This window comes from Anomalospiza imberbis, chromosome 5 (genome assembly GCF_031753505.1).
Source record: "Anomalospiza imberbis isolate Cuckoo-Finch-1a 21T00152 chromosome 5, ASM3175350v1, whole genome shotgun sequence".
Classification (NCBI taxonomy): Eukaryota; Metazoa; Chordata; class Aves; order Passeriformes; family Viduidae; genus Anomalospiza; species Anomalospiza imberbis.
Genome location: NC_089685.1, coordinates 2,282,736 through 2,295,160, shown reverse-complemented (window position 1 = coordinate 2,295,160; position 12,425 = coordinate 2,282,736). Strand labels below are relative to the sequence as shown.

At 46.9% G+C, this 12,425-nt stretch overlaps 1 long non-coding RNA gene across 1 annotated transcript; it reads right to left on the bottom strand.

Moving 5' to 3' along the window:
• Positions 1–6,506: 6,506 nt before the first annotated feature.
• LOC137473595 (uncharacterized) lies at positions 6,507–12,425 on the bottom strand. Its single transcript, XR_010998880.1, has 2 exons — positions 12,211–12,425; positions 6,507–6,717 (listed from the first exon to the last, which is right to left on the bottom strand). It is a non-coding gene; the product is annotated as an uncharacterized lncRNA (long non-coding RNA).

Sequence of the window (12,425 nt, the reverse complement as noted above, 5' to 3'; positions counted from 1 at the left end):
ATTTTCAAAAGAGCCATATTTCTTTTTTCTTTTATTTTTTTTTTTTTTTTAGGAAGCACTCCTCATCTGACAGTGCAGGTTTCCTGGGGTCAGATCTCTAGGGTCTGGATTCTTGTCCTGGGGTCAGCTCTAGGGTCTGGATTCTTGTCCTGGGGTCAGCTCTAGGGTCTGGATTCTTGTCCTGGGGTCAGCTCTAGGGTCTGGATTTTTGTCCTGGGGTCAGTTCTAGGGTCTGGATTCTTGGCCAAGACCATCAGGATGGGCACCAGCCTCGTCTCCTCCTCCAGCACTCAGCTGTGTCAGAAGGAGCTCACCCCAGTCCCAGTAGGAATGACGATGTGAGGGATGATCCTTCAGTCTGAGGACGCTGGACAAGGTTGTCGTGGAGCAGCCTCAGTTTCTGGTGTTTGTCACCACCCCGGTGGCCATGCTTGGGTCAGCCCCTGCTCTCCCCATCTACAGAGACTTCCTGCAGGGGTGGCTGGAGAGGGCAAGGCTGACCCAGCTCACTGCAGGGTGCCAAGGACAGAGAGCAGAGGGGACAGAAGGGGGAAAGTCCAGCAGAGACCCAGCCTGTGGAAAACCATCCATGCCTGCACTGACCCTTCCCCGGCTGAGCCAAGGCTGCAGCTCTCATTTCCAGGCAGCAAGCTGGAACTGTTTCCTTGCCTCTCTGCAGATGCCAAAGGTGCCTGAGCTGAGACAGAAGCTTTCAGGGTGGCTCGTCATGAAATGCAGCACCACAAACCTTCCCAGGGCTGGAGCTGAGCCTTCCCCAGCTCTGTGTGGAAACTGTGCCTTGCTCCATGGCCCAGCACAGCCTGCCAGGAGTGGGACAGGCACAACCTTTGCCTGTCAGGCTGGGGGATTTCTCTCTGTGTCTCTCTCTCTCTTTCCCTGTCTCGGTGCCTTTGGTGCAATGCAGTATTTTCTGCTCTGGCTGCTTTGCTCACTGGAGCCCTGCGAGCGCTGGAGGAAATGAGGGAGCTGCTCTGCAAAGCTCCATTCCCATCTCCAGAGGGTCCATGCTCAGCCCAGGGATGGAGCAGAAGACTCCAGAAGGTATTTTACACCCTGGCTCTGCTGCTCTTAGCAAAGTGAGGACTGGGAATGGAGAACCAGCAAAGCTGTCCAGTGGGACAGCCCAGTTTCTGAGGATTTCGGGTTCATAGCAGCTCAGAAAACATCTCAAGATGTTTCTTTCTCCATCAGCTGATGTGGAGAGGATTAGGGAATGCATCAGTGATGCATTGCTTGTCACATCTAGGATGGAAAAAAAAAAAAAAAAAAAACAAAAGGTAAATCCAGAGTTTTTCTGGTCAGCAATAGGGAAAAGCCCATGTGCACCAACCTTTTGGCGTCCATGTCCACACCACAGAGCACCTGACCCATGGCTTGTCCATCACTCTGGGACAGAAAAATTAAATTTTGATAGAGTTTTTTATCTCCAAAATGCCTGAAACATAAAAGCTATCACCCAAAAGTGTTTTGACTTTTGTCTGAAAACACAAAGGGGTTTGAACAGAACTGTGGAAGTGAGGAGAGGGAGGGAAGGAGGGAAAGGGAAAAGGGAAAAAGGGAAAAAGGGGAAAAGGGAAAAAAAAAGGGAAAAAGGGAAAAAGGGGAAAGGGGAAAGGGGGAAGGGGGAAGGGGGAAGGGGGAAGGGGAAAAAAAAGGGAAAGGGAAAGGGAAAGGGAAAGGGAAAGGGGAAAGGGGAAAGGGGAAAGGGGAAAGGGGAAAGGGGAAAGGGGAAAGGGGAAAGGGGAAAGGGGAAAGGGGAAAGGGGAAAGGGGAAAGGGGAAAGGGGAAAGGGGAAAGGGGAAAGGGGAAAGGGGAAGGAAAGGAAAGGAAAGGAAAGGAAAGGAAAGGAAAGGAAAGGAAAGGAAAGGAAAGGAAAGGAAAGGAAAGGAAAGGAACCCAGAATTCCCATTTTCTCCTCACTCCTGTCCCCTCTAATGAGAATCAGGCAGAATTCCTCTTTCCCCAGCAGCCTTGGAGCCTGTTTGAAGCAATTTGGAGGCAATTGAATGAAAAGGAATAAACGAGTGGATATTGCAGTTTATGGATGGCTGAGTCAAACCCAGAGGCAGTGATTAGAGGCCCACAGTCCCTTTCATGCCCACAGTAAGAAAATTACTTACATTTGTTCCATTTTAGCTCCAAACAGGAGGTGCAGTTGTAGTGGGCTGGAATGTCAGTTATGTCACCTTTTAATATTCATCTGGAGGGAAAACAGAACAGATTTTTTTATTTTAATTTAAATAAAGTGTTGGTCAATCCAAAGCAAATTTCTCTGGCTTTGATCATCTCCTGTGAGTTTGGATGCAAAGAAATGAGGGTGGGGAAAAGAGAGAATAAATAATTACAACTTCCCTGCTTTTTCACCCACCTTCATTTGCCCTACAAATAATTTCTGAGGCAGCTTTTTACCCACCTGGCCCCTTCTTATCATGATCTATGGTGGTTCCTCACCTTCCTCACCTGTTACCAGTCTTGATATTCTTAAACTACCTCCTCACATCAGTGTCACTCTCATGATTTTGGGTTGTTTATTTATTAATATGGGAAAGATTCCATAAGATTTAAAATGTATTTGTCAGCTTATGACTCTTACATTCTTGTTTTTAGCACTCCTGGGATTTAGCCACCATGGCATCTGAGTCTGAATTTGGATATCAAACCACATCCTCTGCAAACTGATGGAAATATGACATTTTCCAAGACTTTCAGAGACATTACAAACAACAGCAAAAAGAAAAAAAAAACAGGTAAAAATATCTGAAAAGTCACAGACACTTAAAGCATCAACTGATGAAGACATATCACCTTTTCAGTGGATTAAAAAATGAGAGAAATAAAACAAACACCTGGTGGATGCTGAATTTCCATGCTGCTGGTGGTAACTCTCACTCTGGTCCTAAGTGCTGCAGTGTTTGTGCTGTTGTTTGGCCAACTCAACTGGGAAGGGATTTTTAGAGCTCACATTTGGCAAAGACAAAAGTGGAATGCCAAAATGATGCCACAGGAACCTGCAGGCCCGCAGAGCCATGGGTTTTCCAGAGGGGAAGGAAGAGGATGATGAACATGGGCTGAGCTGTGGGATGGGAGCCCAGCTCCTGGGGCAGCTGCAGAGCAGTTGGGTTTATGTCACTCTGTCTCGTGGAGAGGATTTGTTTAAAAAATGGACACTTGGAAACAGCATTTTATCAGTTCTTAGGGAAGCTGGAGCTTTCTTTTTAAAAAAAGTTATTTCTGATGAAAAATGTGCCCATTCAGAGAACCCCCTTCTTTTTTCGTTCTTATTCTTCTTTATTCTTTTCATTTTTTCTTTTTATTTTTTCTTTTTCTTTTTTTCTTTTTCATCTTTTTCCTTTTTTTCTTTTTTAATCTTTTTTCTCTTTTTCTTTTTCATATTTTTTATCTTTTTTCTTCTCTTTTTTTTCTTTTCCTCCTTCTTTTTTTCTTATTTCTTCTTCCCTTTGACTTTTTTCCTTTTTCTTGTTTTTTTCTTCCTATTTTCTTTTTTCTTTTTGTCTTTTTTCTTTTTGTCTTTTTTCTTTTTTTTTCCCTCTTTTCTTTTTATCTTTTTTTTTCTCATCTATTTTTCCTTTTCTATCTTGTTTTTTTTCCTAGTTTTTTTCTTTTTTCTTTTTCTTTTTTCTTGGTTTTTTTTTTTTATTTTTTATTTTGGGGGTGTTTTTTGTTGTTGTTCACTTTTTTTTCTTTCCTCTCTTTAATTTTTTTCTTTTCTCTTTTTTTTTTTTTGTTTTGTTTCTCCTTTTTCCTTTTTTTAACTTGTTTGTTTGTTTTCCAAAAACAGTACCAGCAACAGAAATCCAGCAAACAAATCCAAGAACTTCCTATAGAAAAAGCCCCCAGGCTCCTGACCAAGCACCCAAGTGAGGAGATCTGATTTCCCAAAGAACCTGCAGGACCCCGCATTTTTATGAGGAATACTGCGCCCATCAGAAACCATTCCTGGCTTTTTACAAGGACTCAGTCAAAACCCTCTGAGATCTTGGTCTTCTCCTTGGGACGGGAGATCTGTGCTTTGTTTTGGGTGCCAATGTAGGAATTCCATAAACAGGAACAACTGAAGTGCTTCACAAAGCAACCCCAACCACAGAACCATGGAATCTTAGCTTGGAAAAGCCTTCAGGATCATCAGGTCCAACCATTCCCAGCACTGCCAAGGCCACCACTGACCATGTCCCCAAGTGCCACATGCACATGGCTGTGAAATGCCTCAGGGATGTGACTCCACCCTGCCCTGGGCAGCTGTGCCAATCCTACAGCAGGGGCCAGAGATGATTCACAGAATTCACAGAATTCCCAGAACCCCTGGGCTGGGAGAGACCTCCAAGAGCATCAAGTCCAGCCCAGCCCCAACAGCTCAGCCAGACCCTGGCACCCAGTGCCACCTCCAGGCTCTTTAAACACATCCAGGGCTGGTGACCCCACCACCTCCCCGGGCAGCCATTCCAGAACTTTGTCACCCTTTCTGGAAAAGCTTTTTCCTGATATCCAACCTGAATTTCCCTGGGCTCAGCTTGAGCCTGTGTGCTCTGGTTCTGCCAGTGCTGCCTGGAGAAAGAGCCCAGCCCCAGCTGAGCACAGGCACCTTTCAGGAGCTGTGGAGAGTGCTGAGGCCACCCTGAGTCTCCTTTTCTCCAGGCTGAGCACCCCCAGCTCCCTCAGCCGTTCCTCACAGGGTTTGAGTTCCCAGCCCCTCTCCAGGCTCGTTGCCTCCTCTGGATGCATTCAAGAAAGGTTAACATTGTCCCTGTCCCTGCACTGCAGCAAACACCAGTCCTGCCAACTGCAGAGTTCTGGGAGCCACTTTCCCACCTCCTCCTCACTCACGAACCATTTGGAGCTCGGCCACAGCCCTGGAAGAGAGCCCAGATATTGATGTTCCTGGACCTTGGCTCATGGCAGCCAGTGTTTGGTTTTGTGAACAACTGCTGATTAAACAGAAATTCCCTGCCGGGCAAACAAAAAGAATCTTTTCTTCCCCATTTTTGCCCATCCATTTCTATGCCTGGGCTGGACCAGGAGTGTTTTGCCAGACAAAATGTCCTTGGTAAAGTCCAAGCTTTGGCTCACACCTGTGCTGATGTTCCCAGGGCTTCAGAGCCTGAAGAAACTGGGAGATAGTATTGGATGAGGAGAAAGTTAAACTAACATTTAGGTAAAATTCCAAAATTATCTTCAGTGCTCTCCATCAGCCCAGCAGGGTCTGGTCTCTGTCCCTAACATCAGTTTCCACTGGTGACAGCCAGACTACAAACCTCACTTTACTCAGCCCTTCAAAATGCCCTCAATTTCCCTAAGATAAAAATGATGTGAGAACTCTGCAGTTGCAAAGCTGAGATGCAAAGAAATTACAGTGGGGTAAACAGAGAATAAATAATTACCACTTGAGCCAAAAGTAGCTCAAATTTGGCTCAATTTGGCCTCCAAGAGATCATTCTGTCCATCCCAACAAGGCTTTGTTATCTCCAGCTGGAGTCTGTGTCTTCCCCCAGGTTTGTGTTTGCATGGCTCGTGACCCAGCTGCTTTCAGCTCTGGTGGAACTCTGTAGTTCGGGGTGCTGTACATCCCAAAATATTTATAAAGGGAATAAAGTAGATGATGTTTGGGAACAAAAATAATAAAGGTAATGTATTGTTTTGAAGACAGAGGATGGCTGGAGGCTGGCAGTTCTTGGCCATGAGCTCATCCACACTGTACAGTTAAAATGGTATTCACAGTTCACAGAATCATGGAATGTGCTGAACTGGAAGGGGTCCATCAGGATCATCCAGTCCAGCTCCTGGCCCTGCACCCCAACAATCCCACCCTCTGCACCCCTGAGAACATTGTCCAAACACTCCTGGAGCTCTGGCGGCCTTGGGGCTGTGCCCATTCCCTGGGGAGCCTCGGCAGTACCCCACAACCCTCTGGGGAAATTCCTGTTTCAGCCCTGCATTTAGGGATAAACGTAATTTTCCCATCACAAATTATTTCTCAAAGCAGTATTTTTTTCCCCCCAAACTAACTGTTTTCCCAGCAGCATCTTCAACACCAAACCCAGCAGCTCAGTGGCTCAAACCTGAAGTGTTTGGGTGAGCATTTTTCACTTGCCTTTAGCCTCATTCTCTCACAGTGGGAGACTTCCTACCTGGAATAAAGCATGGAATCACATAATGTTTTGGATAGGAAGTGACCATAAAGTTCCTCTAGTTCCAACCCCCTGCCATAAGCAGGGACATGAAATCTCTGTCAGGGTTCCACCACCCTTTTTCCTCTAAGATCCTAGAGGAAGATGCTTATCAAGAAATACATCCAGAAAATAATGGAGCAATTCTCTTTAGGCAGAGGAGAATGATCCACTGGAATCAATTTTTCTTACTTCCCAGCCTTTGTCTTCCCGAGTTAACATTTTCACTGAACTGAAAACTTGTGTGAATGTAAAGATAGAAATGTCTTCATCCAGCTGTAACTGCAATGGAATCCCATGGAATAAAAGTAAAATGGGGGTTTCCAGCTGTCTTTCACCCTTCCATTGAAGTTAACTCTTCTGGAAGGAGCTTGGCATCCCACTTTGGGATGACAGAAGAGATGCTGGATGATTTCAGTGATGCCATTTCTGGGTTGGCTCTGTCACTGCTGCTCATCTCTGCTCAAGAGGCTGAAAAGTCATCCAATTTCCCTTGGACAAGTGACCCTCTGACCTGGACAGCAGTTCCTGTCAGTGGAAATATCCCTTGTTTAGATTGACTTTGAGGCAGTGACCTGGAGGGGAAAGCCTCTGGTGTCCCCTTACTAATCGTGGTCAAGCCAAAGGGACTTGTAGGACACAGTTACTGGAAAAATAGCAAAGCACCTACATGAGTATTTTGAGTCCCAAACATCAAAGAGCCACTAAATCCGTGGAGAATATCTCTGAAAATAACGTGTTTGGATGGAAGTAAGTAAAGAAAAAAGAGCTTTACCCTGACTTATTCCCGATTCACACCAGCCTAAAAAGCCTAGAGGAGACTGATGGCAATGGCTAAATGAAATGTGGTGCCCTTGGAAGAAGGGAAAATTATTCAGTTTGAATAATTTTGAGTAATTTGTCTTGGGCTGAACCCAATTTTTAGAGAGCTCAATCACCTCTGGACACTGAACTGAGTAACCCAGAGGAGGCTCAAGGAGAAAAGCTTCTCTTAAATGCCTGACTCTGAGTTTACAGGAGAATATTTCACATCCTCACTTCCACTTGGATGGAAAATGAAAACAGAAGTGGTTTGCGGCGTTTGATTCCAGAACCAGGAAGTTCAAAACCAGAGTTAAAATCAGATATTTAAGAGGAAAAAAGAAGAAAAAATCCTAAACCAGCTTGATGTTGAGGTCTGGGGCAAGCCTTGCTCTGTTCAAGTCCACATTCCCAGCCCCAGTGATTTGGCTGTGGGAACAGCTGTACCTCAGGAGTCACCAAGACGTGGGATACAACCAAGGTAGCTCTTGATATACTTTCCCCAGCACCAGGAGAATTCAGATGAATTCTCTCCTCTTAGACTGGGATGGAACTGGCAGCTGTGCCTGGGTGCAGATCTCAGCGGTGGAGAAGTCTCCTGCAATTTTCCCTCTGAAGTTTCCTTCACGTGGGAGAGCCCCAGGGGCTGGCACAGGGTCCCCCTTTTCCTTCTGCTCCCTTCACTCCACAAACAATCCAAAACAGGGCACAAGACACCCCCACCCACTTTCAGCCCAAGTTTTAGGACAAAGGAAAGCAGCTGCCTCAAAGAGCAGGCCTGGGATGATGTCGTCCTTACTGAACTGCCTCGCCAGCGTTTTGTACGGCACTTTAAAACACCATCAAGGCACCATCAAACTGTCTTTCACTTCCAAACCCAAATGGCCATGGAATGGAGCCCAGAGTGAAATGTTAAATTGGATCCCATCAAACCGGCTCAGATCACACAGGCTAAGCGGGAATGAATGGCTCCTAACGATGGAGTTCATCATTATAAAGTAATGACAAAGGATACAGAACCACCGGGGTCTCCAGCAGAGCAACCAACCCTTCACCCACCCCCTCCTCTCTCTCCAAATGCCTGCTGATTTTTTCCTATTAGGGTGAAACTTTTTTTTTTTTTTTTTCCTGGGGTGTGTTTTTTTTCTCCCTGTAACTGCCAAAGGCTCTCAGGGCTCATTCAGGATAAATTATTCAGTCTAAACGGAGATGCCATAAATCTTAAGTGGCAAACAATAGATGATTCTCCCTTTAGACACACGGAGCCTGCAAAACTAATCTCCTGCTAAGCAATGGTGTGTCCCGCTCCAGCTGCTGATGGCAAAATTTACAGGGGGTAGCATTTGTTTCCTTATGTGCATCTATATTTAGGTTGCCACAGGGCCTCCCCTTCCCACAACAACGTGTGAACTGGTCACCGTGGGAGAGAGAGAGACAGGGAAACAGCTCACCCAGTTTGGGAAAGGCTCCATCATGCAAACTTCCAGCTATTTCGCCTGTTAAATAAGGACACTTCAAAGTGGGAGAAAGGATGGAGCAGCTTGTGTAAGTGAATTAGGATTAGCAGCCCCATGTGTTGTTTTGCTGAGATTTAAGCCTCTCACGTTACGTGTGCTTCTCTCTTTGGAAAGCTTGGCATGAAATCCATACTGCTTAAAGCAACTTTATGCATCCTGAACCCAGCGGACCCAGCTGGAAGGAGGTGAAGCTTCAGACCCACCTGCAGCACTCTAATCCCTGCTCCATCACCCAGGCCAGCTCCTCCCTTTTCCTCCTCCAGAATTCAAAGCACACATGTGGCAGGCACATTCTTCTCTCTCTCAGGATTTTTCATAGAGGAGCACAGAGGAAAGAAAGAGAAAACAATTTCTATTTCTGCTCCTTGTTTTTCCCATGTAGAATGTGTTTGGAGAATTGTTTACCTGGGGTGATTGCTTGTTTGGATTCTGGTGAGGATTGTTTGAGCCTGGTGGCCAATCCAATCCACCTGCGGCTGGACTCTCACGAGAAAATCACAAGTTGTGTTAGCTGGATATGGTAGTTAGAAAAAGTAGTTTTAGTATCTCCTTTAAATAGCATATTAATGTATTATAGTATTGTTATAATAAAGAAATCATTCAGCCTTCTGAACTGGAGTCAGACATCAGCATTTCTTCCCACAGGGTTCACCTGCACTTACAATAACTTTGCAGCATCTGGAGGGTTTTGCCGCTCCTTAAGGAGGAGAACCAGCTCCAAACACAGAAAATCCCCAGCCCAAGCTTCGGTGCCAGGAGCCAGTTGAAACAACACTGTGGGCTAGCACCAGCTCCGGTCACCGCGCGGGAACGGCTGCCAGCGGATCCTGGGGAAAGCACATTTCCCCTGGCTGGGTGAGGAGTTGCCCTTCTGTGTTTAAATCTCTCCTCACACTGCACACCCACTCCTCCCCGCCATCTGCCAGGCGCGCCGTGCCCCGGGCCAAGTCTGGAGCCGGCTGCTTCTCCCGGCAGAACCTTCCCCAGCTCAGATCTGCCCGAGCGCTTCCGCACGCTCCAACTGCTCCTCTCCACACCCAGAGGAGCCAAGTTGGGAGCCCTGCTGCCATTCCCCCTACCCCCACATCTGCTGGAGCAACACTGAGCAACTGCTTGGGCTCCTCTCTACCTTCCAGGGCCATCTGGACAAGCTCAGACCTCGTGCCGAGGGGGATGGAGGAGGGCCAGCAGCACCTTGGTGTTGTCAGCCAGGAGGAAAGTTATAGTCTGGAAGCAGGAGGTTTATGTACATACATGAAATGCTCACGGCTTCCTCCAGCTCCTTTATGTCTGCCGAGTCCTCTGGGGATGGCATGGACTCCTAATGGATGCTGCATTAGCTAATCCAGTGATTCAATTACTCCTAAATACTCTCTGGTGGCCGGGGCTGGCCTTCCTGCTCACTTACTGGAAATAAGGGGAGGGGAGCAGAGCTTCCATTATAAGAAGCATCTCCCTCTGTTTTCTTTGTCTTGTCCTTCCACAGGGAGTGCTCAGCTTCCAAGGGCAGGGATGGAGGCAGACAGACCTGACTAGGATCCACTGCCTCCTTCCCCACGGGACAGGCACAAACCCTTCCTGACTCCATGACTTGGGGGGGTCACACCAGCCCAGCACAGCGATGCCCCAGTAGCCACCAGCTGCTGTGAGCTGGCCCGTACTCACCTAGCTCAGGTGAAGCCAGAGGTGCTGAGTCCTGGTGACACTCAAATCCCTGTCAGCCTGGGAACAGAATCCAGGTGATGTCACGGGTTGCCTCACCCATTTGCTATGGCCATCCTTCAGCTGGACAGCCCTGTGTCCAGTGCTGGGGGTGTGACAGACATTGAGGGGCTGGAGAGTGTCCAGAAGGCAGCTGGGAAGAGTCTGGAACCCCAGGAGCAGCTGAGGGAGCTGGGAAGGGGCTCAGCCTGGAGCAAAGGAGGCTCAGGGGGGACCCTGTGGCTCTGCACAAGTCCCTGACAGGAGGGGACAGCCGGGGGTTCGGGCTGTGCTCCCAGGGAACAGGGATGGGATGAAATGGCCTCAAGTTGCACCAAGGGAGGTTTCTACTGGATATTGGGGAAAAATTTCTTCCCTGAAAGGGTTGTCCAGCCCTGGCACAGATGTAGTACAATCACCATCCCAGGAGGGATTTCAATCCATGTGGATGGGGCACTTGGAGACATGGTCAGTGGTGACCTTGGCAGTGCTGGGGAATGGCTGGATTTGATGATCTTAGAGGGTTTTCCCAACCTAAATGATTCCATGATTTTATGATCCCTAAAGGGGATGGCAAAACTGTGGATACTGGGCTAGACAGATGCCTACCCAAGAAATCATTATGGCTTCTACTGCCCAAATTCACCTTGCAGCTTTAAAGGGACATTTCTTCATTTCCTACACACTCTGCCTCTGGGTGGATAAACCCGTGTGTCCCACAGCAAATCTTAGTGCTTTGCAGTATGGACAGAGATTTAGAAGCCCAAGATCACCATTAGTCTCAGTTCTTGAAAGTTGAAAGACGTCTTGAAAGATGAGATAAAAAACAAATTTGCCACTTGGAGGAGTAAGAAGCTCCTGCCAGAGAAGAGGAGGTTTGATCCTGAAATGTAGGGTGGCTGCAAATTGGGGTGGATACACACATGGAAATAGTGCTCCCCTCTGGAAAGTGCCCAGCCAGACCACAGGAGGGGTTGCCATCAGTCTCAAGTGGCTTTTACATAATAAAACGCTTCCTTAGAAAAACTATTTCTTCGAAACAGACAGAAAAACGAGGAAAAAATTTGCACAGAATGGGAGTGCCAGGTACCCTTTGATTTGTCAGGGATGAGCCATCAAAGAAGATCCACTTTTGGCTTAACTTTTACGTTAGGATTTCTATATTCAGTTTTGACCAGGGAAGAGCTAAAGTATGTACAAAAAACATTGTCTGCATGGCCTTGAAAGAGAAAGATAAAATCTTACAAGCTTCTGCCAAAAACTTCATATGGCCAGAAACCACAAGGCAGATTTCTTACATTGGTTCTTAGCCCTAAAGAGCAGAAGAGACCAAATGGATATATTAAAAAAATATATAAAAAATTAAAGCGCATTAAAAATAAAAACATGAAATATTCAAAAGTATATTTAATATATATGTCTGTATATACACAAATACTTCTCTTCAAGGCTGTTCCAGTATTTTCAGGGCTGAAAATTCCAAATTATATTTAGGGAAAACCCTTTGTCTTAATCCAGCAGTCATAGGTGGGACACATAACATGGAGAGAGTGGGAAGGGAGGTATAAAGAGAAAACCTGCAACACAGGACAGGCACAAGAGGCCATAAATTCAGGGGAAAAGAATCAGACACAGCTTGAAATTCAGATAAATAGTGCCTTTTCTTTGCATTGCAGGACTAATTTAGAGAAGAAATTATGGATGAGGAAGGGATTGGAGTCACCTCAGAAGGTGGAACAAATAATGAAATACCTTTGGTCCTGTAACCCAGGAGGTGCAAAGTTCCTGCTGCTCTTTGCCTTGGTGGGTCTGGAGACAATCACGTGGTTGTGGGGACCCCTCAGCCCCAGGGACAGGAGACAGCCAGGCCAGACCCTATTTAACATCCCTAAAATCCTTCTCAACCCTTCAGACCAAACTTCAGGAATTCAGGAAGAGCCAGAGTGAGACAGGAGGACCACAGGCCTTTCCAAGCCCTGTTTGTGCACCTCAGTGGTGGCAACGATGGAGTTAACTGTGCTCCCATCTCCATGTGGAGCAGGCAGCCTGCCAGAGGCTCCAAGTCTGGGAAATCAGCAGGCACATCTTGGCTCCCTGGGAACAGATTGTTACCTCGGCTCAGCTCCGGGTGAGAGGACTCCATGGTCATGGCCGAGCGTCCCCGTGTCACAGCAGGGGACTGGGCACCTGCAAGGGGGAAATG